Source organism: Lynx rufus, unplaced genomic scaffold (genome assembly GCF_022079265.1).
Source record: "Lynx rufus isolate CCGP_SWC_20201006 ecotype Redwood Valley unplaced genomic scaffold, mLynRuf1.p SCAF_2, whole genome shotgun sequence".
Taxonomy (NCBI): Eukaryota; Metazoa; Chordata; class Mammalia; order Carnivora; family Felidae; genus Lynx; species Lynx rufus.
The window spans coordinates 35,216,121-35,236,411 of NW_025814834.1; the positions used below are offsets into that span (position 1 = coordinate 35,216,121).

General features: G+C 40.4%; 1 pseudogene; it reads right to left on the bottom strand.

The window, feature by feature from the left end:
• Positions 1 to 20,291, bottom strand: part of LOC124514165 (aldehyde oxidase-like) — a 95,333-nt pseudogene that overhangs the window by 44,457 nt on the left and 30,585 nt on the right.

Genomic DNA, 20,291 nt, shown 5'->3' on the forward strand with positions numbered 1-20,291 from the left:
GTAACAAATGGAGGAACTAGGGTGATGTCTGATTACCAAGTGCTCTCTGAAAGGACAGGTTGGGAATCAAGGTCCTTTTGCTTCATGGGATACAAGAACTGACTCATACTATTCAGCAAAGAAATTAAGCCTTCTACATGTGCCTGCTCCAAAGACTATTTCCTATGGTAATGTTTTGAGATCTTTAAAGGAAATGGTAATATAAATAAAGGTAAGCATAACAAAAGCAAAGTCTTCATTTAAATCAAGAAAATATATGTATAAGTACATATATTTATATATTTAATATATATCATATATAATATACAAACTATTATAGAGAAATATATGTAAAAGATCATAAATATGTATATATATAGTGCATATATAATACATATATAAAAGATTGAACTTTTTTCAAAAGGTTAAATTGATCTATATATACATACAGGTGCTAAGGACAAGTAACCACCATCCATTTAGGACTTATTTTTGTCTATTCCTCAGGTATTTTTACTCTGGCTTTCATTCTTTTCAGTAACTGATTCTCATTTCAGTTCCTAGTATCTGGTATGACAATATAAGATTAAAAAGTTGTAATAAGCTGGCAGCTGTATGTATTTGTGCATTATTTGTGATTTTAAATAATCTTGACCCAAATTCTTCCTCCTTAACCCCAACATTGAGAATGTACAGCATGACTTCCTTTTATTTTTTGTCTATTTAGCAGATTTTTTCCACTTACTTGTTGGCAGCAAATGTGGTGATGGCTGCCATGATGCCGGTTTTATTGGTCTTCCCCTCAAACATCCCACCACCACACTTTGCATGACACACAACCTTGTTAGCTGGGAGCTTCAAGGTCACAGCAACTATGTCCTGTGAATGATAACAGTTCCTATTAATCTGATCCACCTGCAGCAAGGGAGACGGGTAGCCTTAACATGTTTTGATTCCAAAATGTACACATTACAGAAACTGTGTGGTTACACTAAATAACGGGATAATTTCCAATAACCTAAGCATACATCCACAACTGATCTCAGTAGTATTTAGCTATCATTAAGTAGTCCCTTCAATAGAAATGTGATATTTTTGTGTCAATAAATTTTTTTAATTTTATTTTTAATTTCTAAAAATTTACATCCAAATTAGTTAGCATATAGTGCAACAATGATTTCAGGAGTTGATTCCTTAGTGCCCCTTACCCATTTAGCCCATCCCCCTTCCAACGACCCCTCCTGTAACCCTCAGTTTGTTCTCCATATTTACGAGTCTCTTCTGTTTTGTCCCCCTCCCTGTTTTTACATTATTTTTGTTTCCCTTCCCTTATGTTCATCCGTTTTGTCTCTTAAAGTCCTCATATGAGTGAAGTCATATGATTTTTGTCCTTCTCTGACTAATTTCACTTAGCATAATACCCTCCAGTTCCATCCACATAGTTGTAAATGGCAAAATTTCATTCTTTTTGATTGCCGAGTAATACTCCATTGTATATATATCCCATGTCTTCTTTATCCATTCATCCATCCATGGACATTTGGGCTCTTTCCATACTTTGGCTATTGTTGATAGTGCTGCTATAAACATGGAGGTGCATGTGTCCTTTCGAAACAGCACACCTCTATCCCATGGATAAATGCCTAGTAGTGCAATTGCTGGGTCATAGGGTAGTTCTATTTTTAGTTTTTTGAGGAACCTCCATACTGTTTTCAAGAGTGGCTGCACCAGCTTGCATTCCTACCAGCAGTGTGAAAGGGTTCCCCTTTCTCCGCATCCTCGCCAACATCTGTTGTTGCCTGACTTGTTAATGTTGGCCATTCTGACTGGTGTGAGGTGGTATATTACTGTGGTTTTGATTTGTATTGCCCTGATGATGAGTGATGTTGAGCATTTTTTCATGTGTTGGTTGGCCATCTGGATGTCTTCTTTGGAGAAGGGTCTATTTGTGTCTTTTGCCCATTTCTTCACTGGATTATTTGTTTTTGGGGTGTTGAGTTTGATAAGTTCTTTATAGATTTTGGATACTAACCCTTTATCTGACATGTCGTTTGCAAATATCTTCTCCCATTCTATCAGTTGCCTTTTAGTTTTGCTGGTTGTTTCTTTCTCTGGGCAGAAGCTTTTTATTTTGATGAGTTCATTTTTGCTTTTGTTTCCCTTGCCTCCAGAGACGTGTTGAGTAAGAAGTTGCTGCGGCCAAGATCAAAGAGGCTTTTGCCTGCTTTCTCCTCAAGGATTTTATTTTATTTATTTATTTATTTTTTCAACGTTTATTTATTTTTAGGACAGAGAGAGACAGAGCATGAACCGGGGAGGGGCAGAGAGAGAGGGAGACACAGAATCGGAAACAGGGCCCAGGCTCCGAGCCATCAGCCCAGAGCCGGACGCGGGGCTCGAACTCACGGACTGCGAGATCGTGACCTGGCTGAAGTCGGACGCTTAACTGACTGCGCCACCCAGGCGCCCCTCTCCTCAAGGATTTTAATGGCTTCCTGTCTTACATTTAGGTCTTTCATCCATTTTGAGTTTATTTTTGTGTATGGTGTAAGAAAGTGGTCCAGGTTCATTCTTCTGCATGTCGTTGTCCAGTTCTCCCAGCACCACTTGCTGAAGAGGCTGTCTTTATTCCATTGGATATTCTTTCCTGCTTTGTCAAAGATTAGTTGGCCATACGTTTGTGGGTCCATTTCTGGGTTCTCTATTCTCTTCCATTGATCTGAGTGTCTCTTCTTGTGCCAGTATCATACTGTCTTGATGATTACAGCTTTGTAGTATAGCTTGAAGTCCGGGATTGTGATGCCTCCTGCTTTGGTTTTTTTTCAAGATTGCTTTGGCTATTTGGGGTCTTGTTCCATACAAATTTTAGGATTATTTGTTCTAACTCTGTGAAAAATGCTGGTGTTATTTTGATAGGGATTGCATTGAATATGTGGATTGCTTTGGGGAGTATCAACATTTTAACAATATTCGTTCTTTCTATCCAGGAGCATGGAATCTTTTTCCATTTTTTTGTGTCGTCTTCAATTTCTTTCATAAGCTTTCTATAGTTTTCAGTGTACAGATTTTTCACCTCTTTGGTTAGATTTATTCCTAGGTATTTTATGGTTTTTGGTGCAATTGCAAATGGGATAGATTCCTTGATTTCTCTTTCTGTCGCTTCATTGTTGGTGTATAGGAATGCAACCAATTTCTGTGCATTGATTTTATAATCCTGCAACTTAGCTGAATTCATGAATCAATTCTAGCAGTTTTTGGTGGAATCTTTTGGGTTTTCCATATAGAGTATCATGTCATCATGCGAAGAGTGAAAGTTTGACCTCCTCCTGGCTGATTTGGATGCCTTTTATTTCTCTGTGTTGTCTGATTGCAGAGGCTAAGACTTCCAATACTATGTTGAATAACAGTGACAAGAGTGGACATCCCTGTCTTGTTCCTGACCTTAGGGGGAAAGCTCTCAGTTTTTCCCCATGGAGGATGATATTAGCATTGGGTCATTCATATATGGCTTTTATAATCTCAAGGTATGCTCCTTCTATCCCTACTTTCTTGAGGGTTTTTATCAAGAAAGGATGCTGTATTTTGTCAAATGCTTTCTCTGCATCTATTGGGAGGATCATATGGTTCTTGTCCTTTTTTTTTTTTAATTTTTTTTTAACATTTATTTATTTTTGAGACAGAGAGAGACAGAGCATGAACAGGGGAGGGTCAGAGAGAGGGAGACACAGAATCTGAAACAGGCTCCAGGCTCTGAGCTGTTAGCACAGAGCCCGACGCGGGGCTCGAACTCACAGCCCTCATGGACCGCGAGATCATGGCCTGAGCTGAAGTCGGCCGCTTAACCGACTGAGCCACCCAGGCGCCCCAATTGTCCTTTCTTTTATTGATGTGATGAATCACATTAATTGTTTTGTGGACATTGAACCAGCCCTGCATCCCAGCTATAAATTCCATTTGGTCGTGGTGAATAATTTTTTTAATGTATTGTTGGAGCTGGTTGGCTAATATCTTGTTGAGGATTTTTGCATCCATGTTCATCAGGGAAATTGGTCTATAGTTCTCCTTTTTAGTGGGGTCTCTGTCTGGTTTTAGAATCAAGTAATGCTGGCTTCATAGAAAGAGTTTGGAACTTTTCCTTCCATTTCTATTTTTTGGAACACCTTCAAGGGAATAGGTGTTCACTCTTCCTTAAATGTTTGGTAGAATTCCCCTGGAAAGCCATCTGGCCCTGGACTCCTGTTTTTTGGCAGATTTTTGATTACTAATTCGATTTCCTTACTGGTTATGGGTCTGTTCAAATTTTCTATTTCTTCCTGTTTCAGTTTTGGTAGTGTATATGTTTCTAGGAATTTGTCCATTTCTTCCAGATTACCCATTTTATTGGCATAGAATTGCTCAATATTCTCTTATTGTTGTTTTTATTTCTGCTGTGTTGGTTGTGATCTCTCCTCTTTCATTCTTGATTTTATTTATTTGGGTCCTTTCCTTTCTCTTCTTGATCAAACTGGCTAGTGGTTTCTCAATTTTGTTAATTCTTTCAAAGAACCAGCTTCTGATCTGTTCTACTGTTTTTTGGGTTTTGTTTGTTTGTTTCGATAGCATTAATTTCTGCTCTAATCTTTGTTATTTCCTGTCTTTGGGTTTTATTTGCTGTTCTTTTTCCAGCTCCTTAAGGCGTAAGGTTAGGTTGTGTATCTGAGATCTTTCTTCCTTCTTTAGGAAGGCCTGGATTGCTATATACTTTCCTCTTATGACTGCCTTTGCTGTGTCCCAGAGGTTTTGGGTTGTGGTGCTATCATTTTCATTGACTTCCATATACTTTTTAATTTCTTCTTTAACTTATTGGTTAGCCCATTCATTCTTTAGTAGGATGTTCTTTAGTCTCCAAGTATTTGTTACCTTTCTAAATTTTTTCTTGTGGTTGATTTTGGGTTTCACAGCATTGTGGTCTGAAAATATGCATGGTATGATCTCGATCTTTTTGTACTTACTTAGGGCTGATTTGTGTCCCAGTATATGGTCTATTCTGGAGAAGGTTCCATGTGCACTGGAGAAGAATGTATATTCTACTGCTTTAGGATAAAATGTTCTGAACATATCTGTTAAGTCCATCTGGTCCAGTGTGTCATTCAAAGCCATTGTTTCCTTGTTGATTTTTTGATTAGATGATCTGTCCATTGCTGTGAGTGGGGTATTGAAGTCTTCTACTATTATGGTATTACTATCGATGAGTTTCTTTATGTTTGTGATTAATTGATTTATATATTTGGGTGCTGCCACATTTGGCGCATGAATGCTTACATTGTTAGGTCTTCTTGGTGGATAGACCCCTTGATTATGATATAATGCCCTTCTGCATCTCTTGATACAGTCTTTATTTTAAAGTCTAGATTGTCTGATATAAGTATGGCTACTCCGGCTTTCTTTTGTTGATTGTGTCAATAAATTTTTGAAAATTTTCCCCATGAACCATACCCGAAGTATCCTTTACCTACTAAACGCATGGGATAGGTTTCCTGAAGCAGCAAGATTCCATGCCCTTGCAAACCTCTCTCAGCCTGGATCTTTTCCCCACATTCTGCTTTCTCCACTGGACACATTTCTCAACTCCCATTTGAATTACTGCTAAAGTTGGCCAGCGGGTCTTCCCTGGGTGCAGGTCTTGCTCTACCTTGCCATCCTAATGTTTGGAGGTCTTTTAATCGTAACAACTCATGTTTGTATATGAGGAGCCAAGAAGGATGAAGTGATGGACCCAATATCACACAGGGAGTGAGGAGCAGACAGGACTGGAGTGGGGCTCACTTGACCCTTCTTAATGTTCTAGCTCCTAAAAGGCCTCTTTCCCCACATTCCCACATGCCCACCTGCTCTGGTAATAACACTGGTGTGTATGACCTACTAAGTCAACCCTTTTGCTTTGTTCCCCTTGCTTTTACCCTGATACTTAAACCAGCCACTCCTAAATGCATCCTTTATTCCAGCTTGGGCAGTCTTTGTGCCATTCCTCCTTTCTTACATGCATGCTGCCTGGTATATAGGACACAGGCAATACATGTTTACAGAAGGAATGAGTGAGTGAGTGGCATTTTATTTTGGTGTAGAATTGCCTAGAATTGGCCTCTCTTTTCACCATCTAGACAAACCTCATTCTCACTGCAAATCCAAACTTAAGACTTCATCTTCATGGACTTTCTGGATGATTCTAGCTCTCAGCAAACACTCTATTCTTTCTACTCTTATTCCTTCTGTGTAAACTCTGACTTAGATGATTTAGTACTCAGCTGCATTCTGTCCAATACCATTTCCTAACTGCTTCATGTGAGTTAGGTACTTATAAGCTTTGGAGGGCAGGCCTTCCTCTTTTCTCTTTTGTATTCTTACCAATGCCAAGAGTATAGCAAAAGAGACCTACTGCCTCCATAACTGGTTCTGGAGTTACAGATCCATAAACAAAAACCCCAGACTTTCATAATACTCTCTTAAAAGCTTTGAAATGATGCAGCTATTAATACCCAAATGGACAGGGCTGTTAGTACTCCAAATTCTTTCAGTTCCTTAAGACTTTTTTGGGGTCTCTAATTGCTCAGGTGTATTTAGCCAGCAGAAACCTTTAACCACATCCCTTCCACAACGGCCCCATTATTACCTGTATGTATTTGGGAAACTGTAGAAACACAGACATCAATTTCTTGATCCCCTCCTTTGGGAACAACAAGCATGCTTTGGGATTCCATATAAAAGTGTCCTTAACGTCCCATACATATTTCACCTGTTATAGGAAAGTACACCCGAGTCAAGAAGGCTTTCAGCTAGAACAGGTAGCATTCCCCAGTTGTTATTCCATTATGGAGAAACAGCAGGCTACACAGTTAAGGGCCATAAACAACACTTAGCTTCATTATATCTGCAGATTTAAAGTACGGTTCTATAGGGGTGTCTGTTAGGTCTGCCAATACGGCAGGTCACAGAGCCCTAGAAAAAGGTGTGTGACATTCTAGGGTCAGTCAAAATGTGATGGCAAGGAGATTTCTGGTCCAAGATGAGATGGACTAGATGTACTTCTCTTGGTTCTTCGTCCTAAGTACAGCTAACAGCCTTCTTTATTTATATATAAAAGAAATAGAGAAGAAGACTCTAAAATGTAGAGAGAAGAAGGCAGACCCTTATGAACTCTGGGACCCAAGGAAAGACACATGGTGAGTTCAGTGAGTTCATGTTCTTTGTTGTTGTTGTTTGCTTCATATATCACAGAGTTGGTGCCAGAGAAGCCAGCAATCCCAAAATTTCAATATGAAAAGACAGAAAGAAAAGCCCCAAGAAAAGCCTACTTTCTCCAGCCAAAGGACCAAGAGATGGGAAACCTAGCAAGAAAACTTTTATACAATAACCACTCTACTCTAGCAAAACACTACAGGAAAAAAAAAAAAAAAAAAACGTGGCCCCATCCCTATCTGAAAAAGTTGAATGCAAAATCTAGACATCCACCCTTGTCAGGCTGTAATGGGATGCCCCAAACCCTGTGTTGTGGTGGTGTCGGTGGAAACCATATGAGGAATCAGGACTTCCACCCTTCACCCAGCAATAACAGGGCAACCCCCTTTTTCCTACCAACACAGGGTCAGAGGTGTTCTGTAAAATAGAAGATTCACATAAGATTCAGAGTCTTACAACATAATACTCAAGTGTCCAGAATACAATTGAAAATCATTTATTATACCAAGAACTCAACTTGAATGAGAAAAGACAATCAAGTGATGCCAACACTGAGATGACACAGATGTTGGAATAATCTGACAAGGATTTTAAAGCAGTCGTAATAAAAATGCTTCAGTGAGCATTTACATAAACACTTAAAACAAATGGGAAAATGGAAAATTTCAGCAAAGAAAGAGAAGATATAAAAAGGGCCAAATGGAAATTTTAGAGCTAAGAAATACAACAACCCAAATTTAAGAGGCTCAATGGAAAAGCTCAACAACAGAAGAGACAACAGAGCAAATAATCAGTGACCAAGAATATAGAATAAAAGAAACTGCCTACTCTGAACATCAGAAAGAAAACAGACTGAAATGATAATGAGCAGAGCTTCAGGAACCTGTATAACTATAATAAAAGATTGAACATTTGGGTCACTGACGTCAAATATTTGAAGAAATAATGGTTGAAAATGTCCTAAGCTTGGCAAAAGGCACAAATCTATAGATTCAAGAAGCTGAGTGAATATTTTAAAATATGATAAATCCAAAGAAATCCATGCCGAGATACATCAGAGTCAAACTTCTGAAAAGTAAAAACAAGAAAATATCTTGAAAGCAGACAGAGAAAAACAGTATCTCATCTATAGGAGAAAATACTTCAAAAGGCAGATTTCTCATTAGAGACCATGGAGGCCAGTGGAAATGGTACATCTTTCTTCAACTGCTAAAAGACCTATAAACTCAGAAATCTATACCTAGTGAAAATATTGTTCAAGAATGAAAAAGAAATCAAGACATTCTTAGAAGAAGGAAAATTAATTTGTCTTAAACAGACATGTTCTAATAGCGGCTAAGAACAGTTTTTGAAGCAGACAAAAATGATTTAAAAAAATTTGTTAATGTTTATTTTTGAGAGAGAGAGACACAGAGTGAGAGTGGGGGAGGGACAGAGAGAGAGGGAGACACAGAATCTGAAGCAGGCTCCAGGCTCTGAGCTGTCAGCACGGAGCCCAATGTAGGGCTCGAACTCACAAACGGTGAGATAAGACCTGAGCTGAAGTTGGACACTTAACTGACTGAGCCACCCAGGTGCCCCAAGAAGTGATTTTTTTTTTTTTAAGGAATCTTGGAACATCAGGAAGGAGGGAGAACAATGGAAAGACAACAAATACAGGTAAACACGATTAGCTTTCTTCTCCTCTTGAATTTTATAAATTGCATTTGAAGCAAAATTATAACCTTGCTTTATGTGGTACTCAATGTATAAAGAGGAAATTTCTTAAGACTACTATAAATGAGAGTAAAATGATGTTATGAAATGTAAGATTTTAGATGTAAACTGATAAAATGTTGCTGCCAGATATAATGTTTCATATATACATATGTATACGTAAAATTTACACCTAGAACTACCACCAAGAAAACTAGACAAAAAGATCAGATATATCAAATTGGAAGATGGGAGAAAAAATTAAACAGAGAAAAAACCAGAATATAATAATGACTAGCCATTATGTTAGGCAGAAGGCAGAACTTTAACAAATTAAAAATGTATCCAATAACAGTGATTTGCAAATTGTTTAAGGGAGATTCCCAAGGAAATCTTTTGTATTGGAGTCTGGATTTCCTATCTTACCCCAAATCTAAGTAAAGAAAAAATACAGAAAAATGAGATTATGTTTTATTTATAAAACATAAAGATTAAAATGTCAAAAACTCAAATCTCAATTTTATTTAAAATTTATCAAAGACTGTACATTGAAAAATCCAGTCAGTGGGCTCAAATTCTTGCAATATTAGAGTTCTGACCTATCCACTCAGAATTTGTTTTGTTAAATACCAACTTCACTTAAAAAATAAAAAGCTAGGGGTGCCTGGGTGGCTCAGTTGGTTAAGCGTCTGACTTTGGCCCAGGTCATGATCTTGCAGTTTGAGAGTTCAAGCCCCTCATCGCTCTCTGCTGTCAGCATGGAGCCTGCTTCAGATCCTCTGTTTCTTTCTCTCTCTCTCCCTCCCGCTTGTGCACTTGTGCTCATGCTCTCTCTCTCTCATGTGTGCACTCTCCATTTTGCTCTCTCAAAAATAAAATAAACATTAAAAAAATAAAAAGCTAAAAAGTATTGGACAGAGCTGTTTCTGCTACACCTGTAAAGCAGAAAAGTTTTAGAATACTGTTAACATTCATCGTCCACCCTGCAGCCCTCCTCCCATGGTGCCCTCCCTCTCTGCCTCCCTAGGTGTTTTTCTCAACTAATTTGATCAACTAATCCCCAACATAAAATGTTATCCCACTATGGGTTTAGGAGGGATTCCTCCAGGCATATTTCCATTTTAATAAGAGGCCCTTAAAGACTGAAAAGCCATTTGGATATGAAGGAGTCTATCTGTATTATGCCCAGTAGAACAGGATGTGGGGAAGATAATCTGGGTTTCAGAGCTCCTAGATCTCTTGCAAATCCTATTGTACAGATTGTCTTCTGTGCTCTCCAGTGGAAAGCCCATCCCAGCTAATGGAATTTCAGAGGGAAATAAGAAGTGGCATCCTGTAGAGAGGGATGTTAACTTCAGACCTGGGAAATTAGATCAGTTTGATACCTGCTCAGTCACCTGCCTCCCAGCCTCAGCTGTCTCTTTATGAATGGGGGTTTTTAATGCCCCTCAAGTGCTGTGACATCAGGGTTAGGAAGGGTTGACATATTTTTTAACAGTGGAAAAAAAAACAATAATATCACTCCCTTCAAGAACAAAGACTTGATATAGTGTTCCACATATTTTATCTTTTAAATATTTGTTTGGGAGCAAAAAAAGTGCTGTTACAACTATTACCTCCAGTTACCACTCATTGAAATATGTGGCCAAAATTCTTTAACTTTTTTTTAACCTTTATTCATTTTTAAGAGATGGAGAGAGACAGACCATGAGTGGGGGAGAGGCAGAGAGAGGGAGACACAGAATCTGAAGCAGGTTCCAGGCTCTGAACTGTCAGCACAAAGCCTGATGCGGAACTTGAACCCAAACCCACAGACCATGAGATCATGACCTGAGCTGAAGTCTGATGCTTACCCGACTGAGCCACCCAGGCGCCCCTAGTGGCCAAAAATTCTTAATCCAAATGACAACTGCATAGTAAGAAAAAAAAATACCTCAAACTACTGAGTTAAGACGAATACTTAAAATTAGTATAAATACTCCTTTTAAAGCATCCTGTATCACTTTTATATTTATAAATAGGGTAAGGGGTAGGATACAAATTAAAATTCAAGTAAAAGATGGACTGAATACATTACTTAACTGAATAAAATAGCTAAAGAAGATGTCAAGGGAAAGAACAATAATTTAATTCACCCAAAAACACATATGGCAGGAATGGAGGCAAGAACATACAATGGCACAAAGGGAGGAACCCTCTTAAACACAGATATTTCCAAGATGCTCACACCATCATCACTTTATGCTAACGATGCTTTCTCCTCTTCTCCCAAAAAGCAGACCTATCCTTCAAGTGTTTGCCACATTTTACTGACCCTAAGCATCACCTGGAACACTATGAAACCTTGTCAAAAGACATTCCTGTGCTACCCTGAACCCTCCAACTCCAGAATTCCATAAAGGGGGCACAGAAATTTCCAGGCAGGTCCCACAAATGTCTCATACTGGGAAACACCGGGGGTGCCTGCCAGTGTGTTAGTTCTGTAGCAGACAACACTGTCTGGAGAATGACAAAAACATCTAAACCTAGTAGTAATTACCCCTTACAGTTATGGATCTCATATTACGTGCCAAGCTCTATGCCAAGCATGCTTGTGTTATGTCTTAGAATCTTCACAATGGATCTTTGAGATCAGTATTATTTTATTTATATATAATTTTAAAGCAAGGAGATGGGCTTTGCCGAGTCACACAGCTAGTAAGGCTGGGTGATGGTGCAAGGGGACTTTTCTATAGCTTCCAGGTGACATTATCCAGGCAGCCTGTGACCATGTTCAGGTTTAATACAGCTATGGAATTAAGAAACATGATGGGCTTTGACCTCAAGTGGTTGGACTGATTACAGCTGACAGAGCTCTGGCTATACACTCAGGGACGGTTAGTCTTAGGACTCCTCCTGAACTTGGGATCAGGGCTGGAGAGAAAAATTATGAGATGGTAGTTCCAAACACACACTAGAGGCCTATATCCTGGGAATTCACTTAAAGACAGACAATGCTAAATGAGTTCTTCTCTGCCCTGAGATGCGGCACAGAAAGCCCATACCTACCCAGCAACACATCTCTGTAAATCAAATCCTGCATGGCAGGCGTTAAGGATGCTTTCTAGCATGGATGACAGGAGAGCATAGTGGGGAAAATATGTGTTATTTAAGACCGATGGTACATTTATTTTTTTGCTATAAAGGACATGACTGAGACAAGTGGCAAAATTTGAATAAGGTCTGTTGATTAACTAATAGTATTGTGTTGATGTTAATGTTCTGATTTTGATAACTGTTTATGTAAGATATATTCTTACTCTTAGGAAATACATGCTTTAGGTATTTAGGTATAAACAAGCATGTAACTTACTCTCAAATGACTTGGAAAAAATGTGTGTGTGTACAGAAAGAGAGAGAATGATAAAGAAAAGTGTAGTAAAGTGTTAATAACTGGTAAATCTGGATAAAGAATAACTGGGGGTTTCTTAATGTTTCTGCAACCTTTCTGTAAATTTTAAATTATTTCAAAATAGATTACTGGAAAATTCAAATCAACTATTTTGTAAGAGGGAAATTTCATTTGAATTACATATGTACCTAAAGGAAGGAAGGAATTCTGGAAGGAATGGAGAGAAGTCAGAGAGAGAAAGGATGGAAGAGAAAGAAACACAGGCTTTGGAAATCCTAAGAAAAGCATCAATTTGATGACCAGCTTTGTCACTTAGCAGCTGCTGTATGGCTGTGTTCATGCTCCATAAGCACTCTGAGCCTCAGTTTTCCAATCTTCAGGGTGGTCGTGAACAGAAAAAGAGACAACATCCTGGAACAACTGGAGCCATGACAAGGCAGGCAGTCAGTGCACAGTATAGGGGGTTGTGCCTCCCACTTTGCCTCCCTGCTGGGCTCTACACACACACACACACACACACACACACACGAGACAGAGGGAAATGCGCATGTGAATGAAATGCCTGTTCCTGAGAAGCAACATCCACCTAGGCTGATTTCTATATGGTTTCTAAAAGGTAAAAGTAGCAAGAAACTAGCCATGTTTAGAAAGCTTCCAGGGCTGCTTCCCGTCTCATCACTTTTTTCAGATAGCTTTAGCTTCTAGAATTTTATCAACCACTCTAAATGCTTCATCAACTTTTCCAGTTTCCTTTCTGGAGTTCCTGGAAAGAGCAGAAAAGTGAGGCTCCCTGGGCAAGAGATCCAGCCCTGTGGCAGCAGCCACCCCTGGTGGGGCATCGCCTGAGTTGGGGCAGCATTTCTCCTGCTCTGGAATCCCATGCATTTTCACTCAGTATGATCCTAGTGACCTGAGTTAAGAGCCAGCCTTCAGAGCGGCTCCTCACAGAATAAATACAAGTGTGCCCATCGAGACAAAAGAAACAGAGCATGTTCAGAAAAAATCCCCAGCACAAAAGGTGGTCCCAAAATGGAAATAATATTTTCCAGAAAGACTGTACCATTCATTCTACAACCCATTTTATGCATCCAGGGCCACACAGCACATGGGTTTAGAGCACAGACTTTGGACCCAGTCAGAATTATGTCCATTTTCTCCATTTACTACCTGTTTTTGAAAAATTTTTTAAGTTTATTTTTGAGTGAATGAGAGAAAGAGAGAGAAAGAGACAGAGTGTGAGCAGGGGAGGCGCAGAGAGAGAGGGAGACACAGAATCCTTAGCAGGCTCCAGGCTCTGAGCTGTCAGCACAGAGCCCAAAGTGAGGCTCGAACTCATGAACTGCCAAGACCATGACCTGAGGTGAAGTTGGATACTTAACCAACTGAGCCACCCAGGGGCCCTTCCACTTACTACCTATTTGACTGTGGGCCTATTATTTCTTCTCTCTGAGCCTCATCTATAAAATGGAGATATACTTGGGCACACAGCTCCAACAGTTGTGGTGTGGATAAAATGAAGCATGTAAAGAGCTTACATGGCATATAATAAGTGCTCAATAAGTGCTAGCTGAAGACATCCAGTGATAAGGATCATGGTGGATCTGCCTGCCAGCCCCACACAGCATTTGCACAGGGCAGTAGAGCACCTGGGATCTCCAGCCCTGGAAGTGAGATTCCATTACAAGCTCAGTCTAAGTACCGCCAATCCACTTATACATGGACTCCCATTGGCTTCCACTGGGTGCCCAGTGAAGGGGAACAGTGGTGGGTACACATAATCAGGAATGTAGCTATAATAATCTAGACTTGTTTTCTTATCTATTCCAGGAGTTTACTTTGCTGTAATCCCTGTGTCCACTGGCAAATGTGACATGCCAGCTCCTGCCAACATTATCTAGCAAGGATTATTGTCCATCCATGAAATTCCAGCCTGCTAGCAGTTGGGAATTATCCTAACTCTGTTTCTCCCTGGCCACTAGCAGATGTTTAGACCTAGCAACATACCCTGGAGGGCTGCTGTACTGTGATCCTGTCATTTCCTCCATTCAAAAGTGGGTTCATTTGTTTTTACCACCATGGGACCCGGGTTCTTCCACAGAGGGTTTGTTAATTGCTTCTAGTACTGTCTGGCTACGTGACCATCTGTATGACCTGTCTTCTCGTTTCCTCATCAGAATGAGGATAATAGTTTTTCCTCATAGGACTGTGGTGAGCATTTAGTGAGTTAATGCATAAAACCTGCTTTGACCTGTATAACTCCATAGTGAACTCTGTAGAAGTGTTAGCTATGGTCATGTTGTTGATCATGATGATTGATAGGAGATTCTGGGTGGGAGCATATTTTTTTTCACCATGGTCATCAGCCTGACCCCTTAAGCCAAGAGTTTTGATGGAGTTTTCCCATTAAAACTATTAAACCCTCTAAAAAGCATAAGCTTGATCAAACCTCAGTGTTAGAGACAGAGATATATTTACTTTTATCTAATTTAGATTGATACCACACTTCCTTCCATAATGAATTTATATGATTTTCTTATTAATCTAAGATTCAGATATTCCAGGTTGAAAACAGAAGTTTTATAAATCCTATTTTTTTTAAGTTTAATTTTTTTCCACTTCACTTGCTGCTTACTCTTTGAGCAACTTTGAGACAATTTCCGAAATTGTTCTTGTCAAAAAAAAAAAAAAGATAAAAAGTATGATATATAGGAAGCTGGGAATATTTCCCACTAAATATTTTGATTAAATCCACTCTGATCCAGTTAATTGACCTCGGAGAGCTTGACCTCTGATAAAAACATGAGGCGGCTCTTCTTCACAGTGTCAGAGTTTGGTGTTTGATGCTGGTATTCTCTGGCAAACAACTGGGGATCTGCCAGTTGGAGTGAGGGAGGGCAGGGAGAGAGGTATCTGCTTGTTTGGAACTTTATTTGGCTGGAAGGTAGGGGCAGGGAAGGGAAGATATTTAGCTACTGGTAACTGGGCAAAGGATTGTCAACAAAATTTTGATGAAACATCATGTAAATAATCTCTTATTAAGAAGTAATTAAGAAGTGATTTCTTTAAAAATTTTTTTTTAATTTTTCTTATTTTTGAGAGAGAGAGACAGAGTGCAAGTGGGGGAGGGGCAGAGAGAGAGGGAGACACAGAATCTGAAGGAGGCTCCAGGCTCTGAGCTGTCAGCACAGAGCCCGATGTGGGGCTCCAACCCACCAACCATGAAATCATGACCTGAGCTGAAGTTGGACACTTAACTAACTGAGCCACCCAGGCACCCCAAGAAATAATTTCTTATTCAGAAGTGACTCTAAACCAAGTGCTGGGGAATAAATGTGTGTGTGTGTGTGTGTGTGTGTGTGTACATATATATGTATATATGTATATACACATATATACGTATATATACATGTATATACATATATATATACGTATGTATATACATACGTATATATATATAAAGGAGGCAAGCATAGCAGTCAACACCGGACTAAGAAGGGAAGAGAATGTTTCAATTTTAAACTGCCAGGAAAATCTGGGAGGCCTTATCACTCCTTGACTGCAACTTAACTTCTGTACGTCTGTCTTCTTGACACGATTTTATTTAAAAAAAAATTTTAAGTTTATTATTTATTTTGAGAGAGTGCGCGCGCAAGAGCGCACAGGGGAGGGGCAGAGAGAGAGAGCAAGTGGGGGGGCAGAGAGAGCAGAGAGAGAGAGCAAGTCGGGGAGGGGCAGAGAGAGAGAGAGAGAATCTCAAGCAGGCTCTGAGCTGACAGCACAGAGCCCAACATGGGGCTCGAACTCATGAACCGTGAGGTCATCGCCTGAGCGGAAATCAAGAGTCAGATGCTTAACCGACTGAGCCACCTAAGTGCCCCTTATTTTAATTTTAAAACACTGAACACATTGTCCAGAAACAGACTGTATGTTCCTAGGAGTAAAGCAGCATGACAGGAAACACACACACAAAGCCAAATTCTTCTGGAAACACTAATCTCAGCCACATCAGTTTCTTTTTCTCTGCCACAGGGCATCCTAGTCATCTAGAGAATAACTGATTCATTCTGTTGTAAAGATAATGTATTTCCACATCCATGCATCTGTCTGAGCTGAATCTAATCTATTCATGCTGCCTTCCCTACTTGCATGCTTTCATTATTTAGTAAATTATAAGAACCAATGAAATGGACGCAGAAGAACACCTTATCATTTCATGGAGGTGAGTCTTATAATCTCTGTAAATTTCTAACTCCTTTCTAAAAAACAGGATAGAAAATGCAATACTCCAATTTGTTTAAATTGCCAAAATACCTGCAGGCATCATAGGATCTATTGTTCCTCAATACTCATTTAAGATATGCACTAAAGAATTTAAAAATAGTGTCTCCACTATTTGCTTTGCAGAGCATCTTGCTGATTCCTGCACACACCTGAAAGACTTGGGGTGAAGGTGAACTCAGGGCCACAAGGCATGTCCACTGTCTTGAATGCTGGCTTCCCAGGCAGCATTCCTCTCAGCTGCCCCCTTCAGGGATCAGATTTCTGTTTCCATCTTCATCGCTCCCCCTGCAGCCCTTGCACTTCAAGTAAATCTAACCCCCAGCAGTAACCAACAGGTCCTCCATTCCTCTGGCCAATCATTCATTCAGAGATGGACATGTGACCTAAATGGCCTGATAAGGCTGGATCTCAGGACTTGTACATGGAACACTGGGACAATGGTGCTCTCTCTTGCTCCCTGGACATGGACGGAAAACACCTGGCTGCCATCCTGTGACCACAGGGATAAGGCCTGGACTGTGGGCAGCAGAGAGGAAAGGCACAAAATCAGGTTCTTTGCTGACACTGATTCAGTCCGGAGCCAATAAAGCCCCTGTGTTTTGGACACCACTATGAGTCGGATTTTCTTTCCTGTTACTGTAGCCAACCCCACTGAAATGTGCTCTTCTGGCACTACCCCTGAACTCATTACCTCGATTGTCAGGATCAGTGGTTCCAAATATTGGTAGACAATCTTCACTCACTTGGCCGCTCACTTTGCCTGAACTTCTGAATCTGCGACCACGGCACAGACAAGCTGACCAACACAGAACACCTACAATAGGGAGCACAGGCACCAGGTCCTCTCCTTTCATTCATTCTCCTCCTCCTGCCTAGCACAGAGCCAGACACACAACAAATAACCCTTCACATGTGCAGTGCAGCAGTTAACAAAGGCTTCAGCAAGAAAATGCATTTGTCAGAGTTGGCCTGCTGACCCCAGTGTTGGAGGATGTCACTGACAGGATGTGACCACCAGTTGATCCTTGCACTTGACCCAGGAAAATGGAGGCTCCTCACTCTTTCCCTGCCCTTGGAAAGTAGTTTCCACACTAGGAATTGTTTCAAGGATGGAGCCTTAGGAGAGTGAGGTATGGTATAGACCATCTGGATGGCACATGTGACTGAACCCAGTTAAGGCATCAATACCTACAAACTTTTAAGACTCTGGCAGATGGGTGCAGACATCTACCAGACTTGTGGCTGCCCAAGACAAGCCCATTAAGTTACCTTGCTTATGAAAACCACTACCTATCAATCTGGAGTGGCCTGCCTCTTCCACTGGTTTCTTTTTTGCCCTGTATGGGGACCATCTGGGAACCAACACCCAGGCACCAGGCATATTCAGGTTTTTGGGCTGCATCACTGGCAGAAGGGGCTGACGAGGGGCATCAATGACTGTCATACAGCAGACTCAGGCTCTAAGCCAACCTGTGGGGCTGCTGAGGGCCAGCTGGCCTAGGAGAGCCAGTCACACACCTTGACCTATGGCTGCCACCATGATCAGGGCCACCCTTCATGAACAGGGAGGACCAGAAGGTCACGGCCCATCTCATCAGAGAGAAGGGAGGGAGAGAATGAAAGTACAACACTCTTGGTGAGCAAATCTCTGCCCCAAACCCTGGTGTAGCACAGGCTTTTCAGGAAGAGACTGAGCCTGTAGGAGTCAAGACATAATCAAGCACAGAGCATCCCCTTCATTATTGTACCTGCAGGTGGGGGGTTCAAACAGAGATCAGGGCAGAAAGTTGATGGGGAAAAAAATAAGGCTCCAGAAAGGCACAATAGAACCAGAAGAATTCACCACGACTGTTCAGTTCTCTCTCACCTCATACCATGACCACAATTCAATCATTCATTTTAAAATTAACTTTAAACTATTATTTCTACAATGAGCACACAGTAGTTTTGTCTTTAGAAAAAATTATAGTTAAAAAAGTTAAATCTAGTGTGCATGTGCATTTACACACACACACGTGTGTGTTTGCTGGATGTGGGTGGGTGGGGACAGTAGGGAGATACATGAAGCAAGAATGGCAAAATATTGACAATTGTTGAAGCTGGATGATGGGTCTATGGGGACTCATTGTACTACTGTCTATTTTTATATATGTTTAAAATTTCTATAATGAAAAGATTTTTTAAAGGCATAATTAAAAAAAGAATTAAACTGGGGCACCTGGGTGGCTCAGTCGGTTGCACATCCGACTTTGGCTCAGGTCATGACCTCACAGCTCGTGGGTTCGAGCCCTGTGTTGGGCTCTGTGCTGACAGCTCAGAGCCTGGAGCCTGCTTCTGCTTCTGTGTCTCCCTCTCTCTCTGCCCCTAACCCGCTCGCATTCTGTCTCTCAAAAATAAACATTTTTAAAAAGTTAAAAAAAAAAATTAAACTAACAAAGGTGGGGCGCCTGGGTGGCTCAGTCGGTTAAGCATCCAGCTTTGGCTTAGGTCATGATCTCATGGTTGGTCGGGCTCTGTGCTGACAGCTCGGTGCCCGGAGCCTGCTTCAGATTCTATGTCTCCCTCTCTCTCTCTCTCTGCCCCTCCCCTGCTCATGCTCTGTCTCTTTCTCTCTCAAAATAAGTAAACATTTAAAAAATTAAAAAAAAATAAACTTACAAAGGCATTCACAATGCTCTCCACTCTGCACAGATGCCTAGCTTTGCCTCTGTGACCTGGCACACAGACATGTCTTTGCGATGCTCATAATCAACATACCCACACCACACAGACGAAGTCCTATGGTGCATCTCAGAATGGTTTTGCTTGTTTAATTAACATTTTGCAAAGGCCATAATTCTCATTGTCTTCTGCCAGTCCCACACAGCCCTGCTTTGGGAGAATTTCAACCTTGACTTCACAGTCATCAAACTTTCATTTTTATCAACTAAATCAGCCAGCAAGAGCCAGAGGTAGGGACTATGTCAAATGATGAAGCTCTTTTGGGTAAACATTAAATTGAGAAATCTGAGTTCGGCAGAAAACCTACTGAACACTGCCCCTGCTGCATTTTCTGAAAACCTAAGATATAACAGCCAAATCGTTTTGAATCATCTGAAACTTTCAAACAGCAACAGTGCTATCATTATCCCTCCACCTTGCTACATGGGAAGCAATGTGTGGAATATACAGATGAATCAGACATGGGGTCTCACTCAAGGACTTTTACTAGGTAGGGGAAACACATAAGACAAAGAAATAAATAAATAAACTTAATACAAAGTAGGAAGCACATTAAAGGTCCACTTTGTCTTTTCTTCTTGTCTTTAAGCTCTATAAGCTTACAGACCATATGGGTCTTGCTCAGCTATGGTGGCCAGCCATATTAGGTGCTCATTTAAACATGTCTGTTGAATTCATGTCAGTATAAATGAATGAGTCACACTGAGTTCTGAGAGGGACACAGAACTGTATTAAAGGATAAGAAAAAGGCTTCATGGTGGACATATCACTTGAGCTTGGATTTTGGATGCGTTGAGATTAGGGCAATGGTGGGGAATTTTTAAGGGAGAGATTAGCAAATAAAAGTTATTATTCTCTCCTCATTTACCCTTTCATATTTGTTAGCACACTATTTTACTACTAGAAAATAAAAAACAATAAGTATCTTTTATACAACTAGTCAACTTCTTGACTTATATGGAAAATGAATATATTTGAATTCATTCACCATTAGAATACAGTGTTTTGA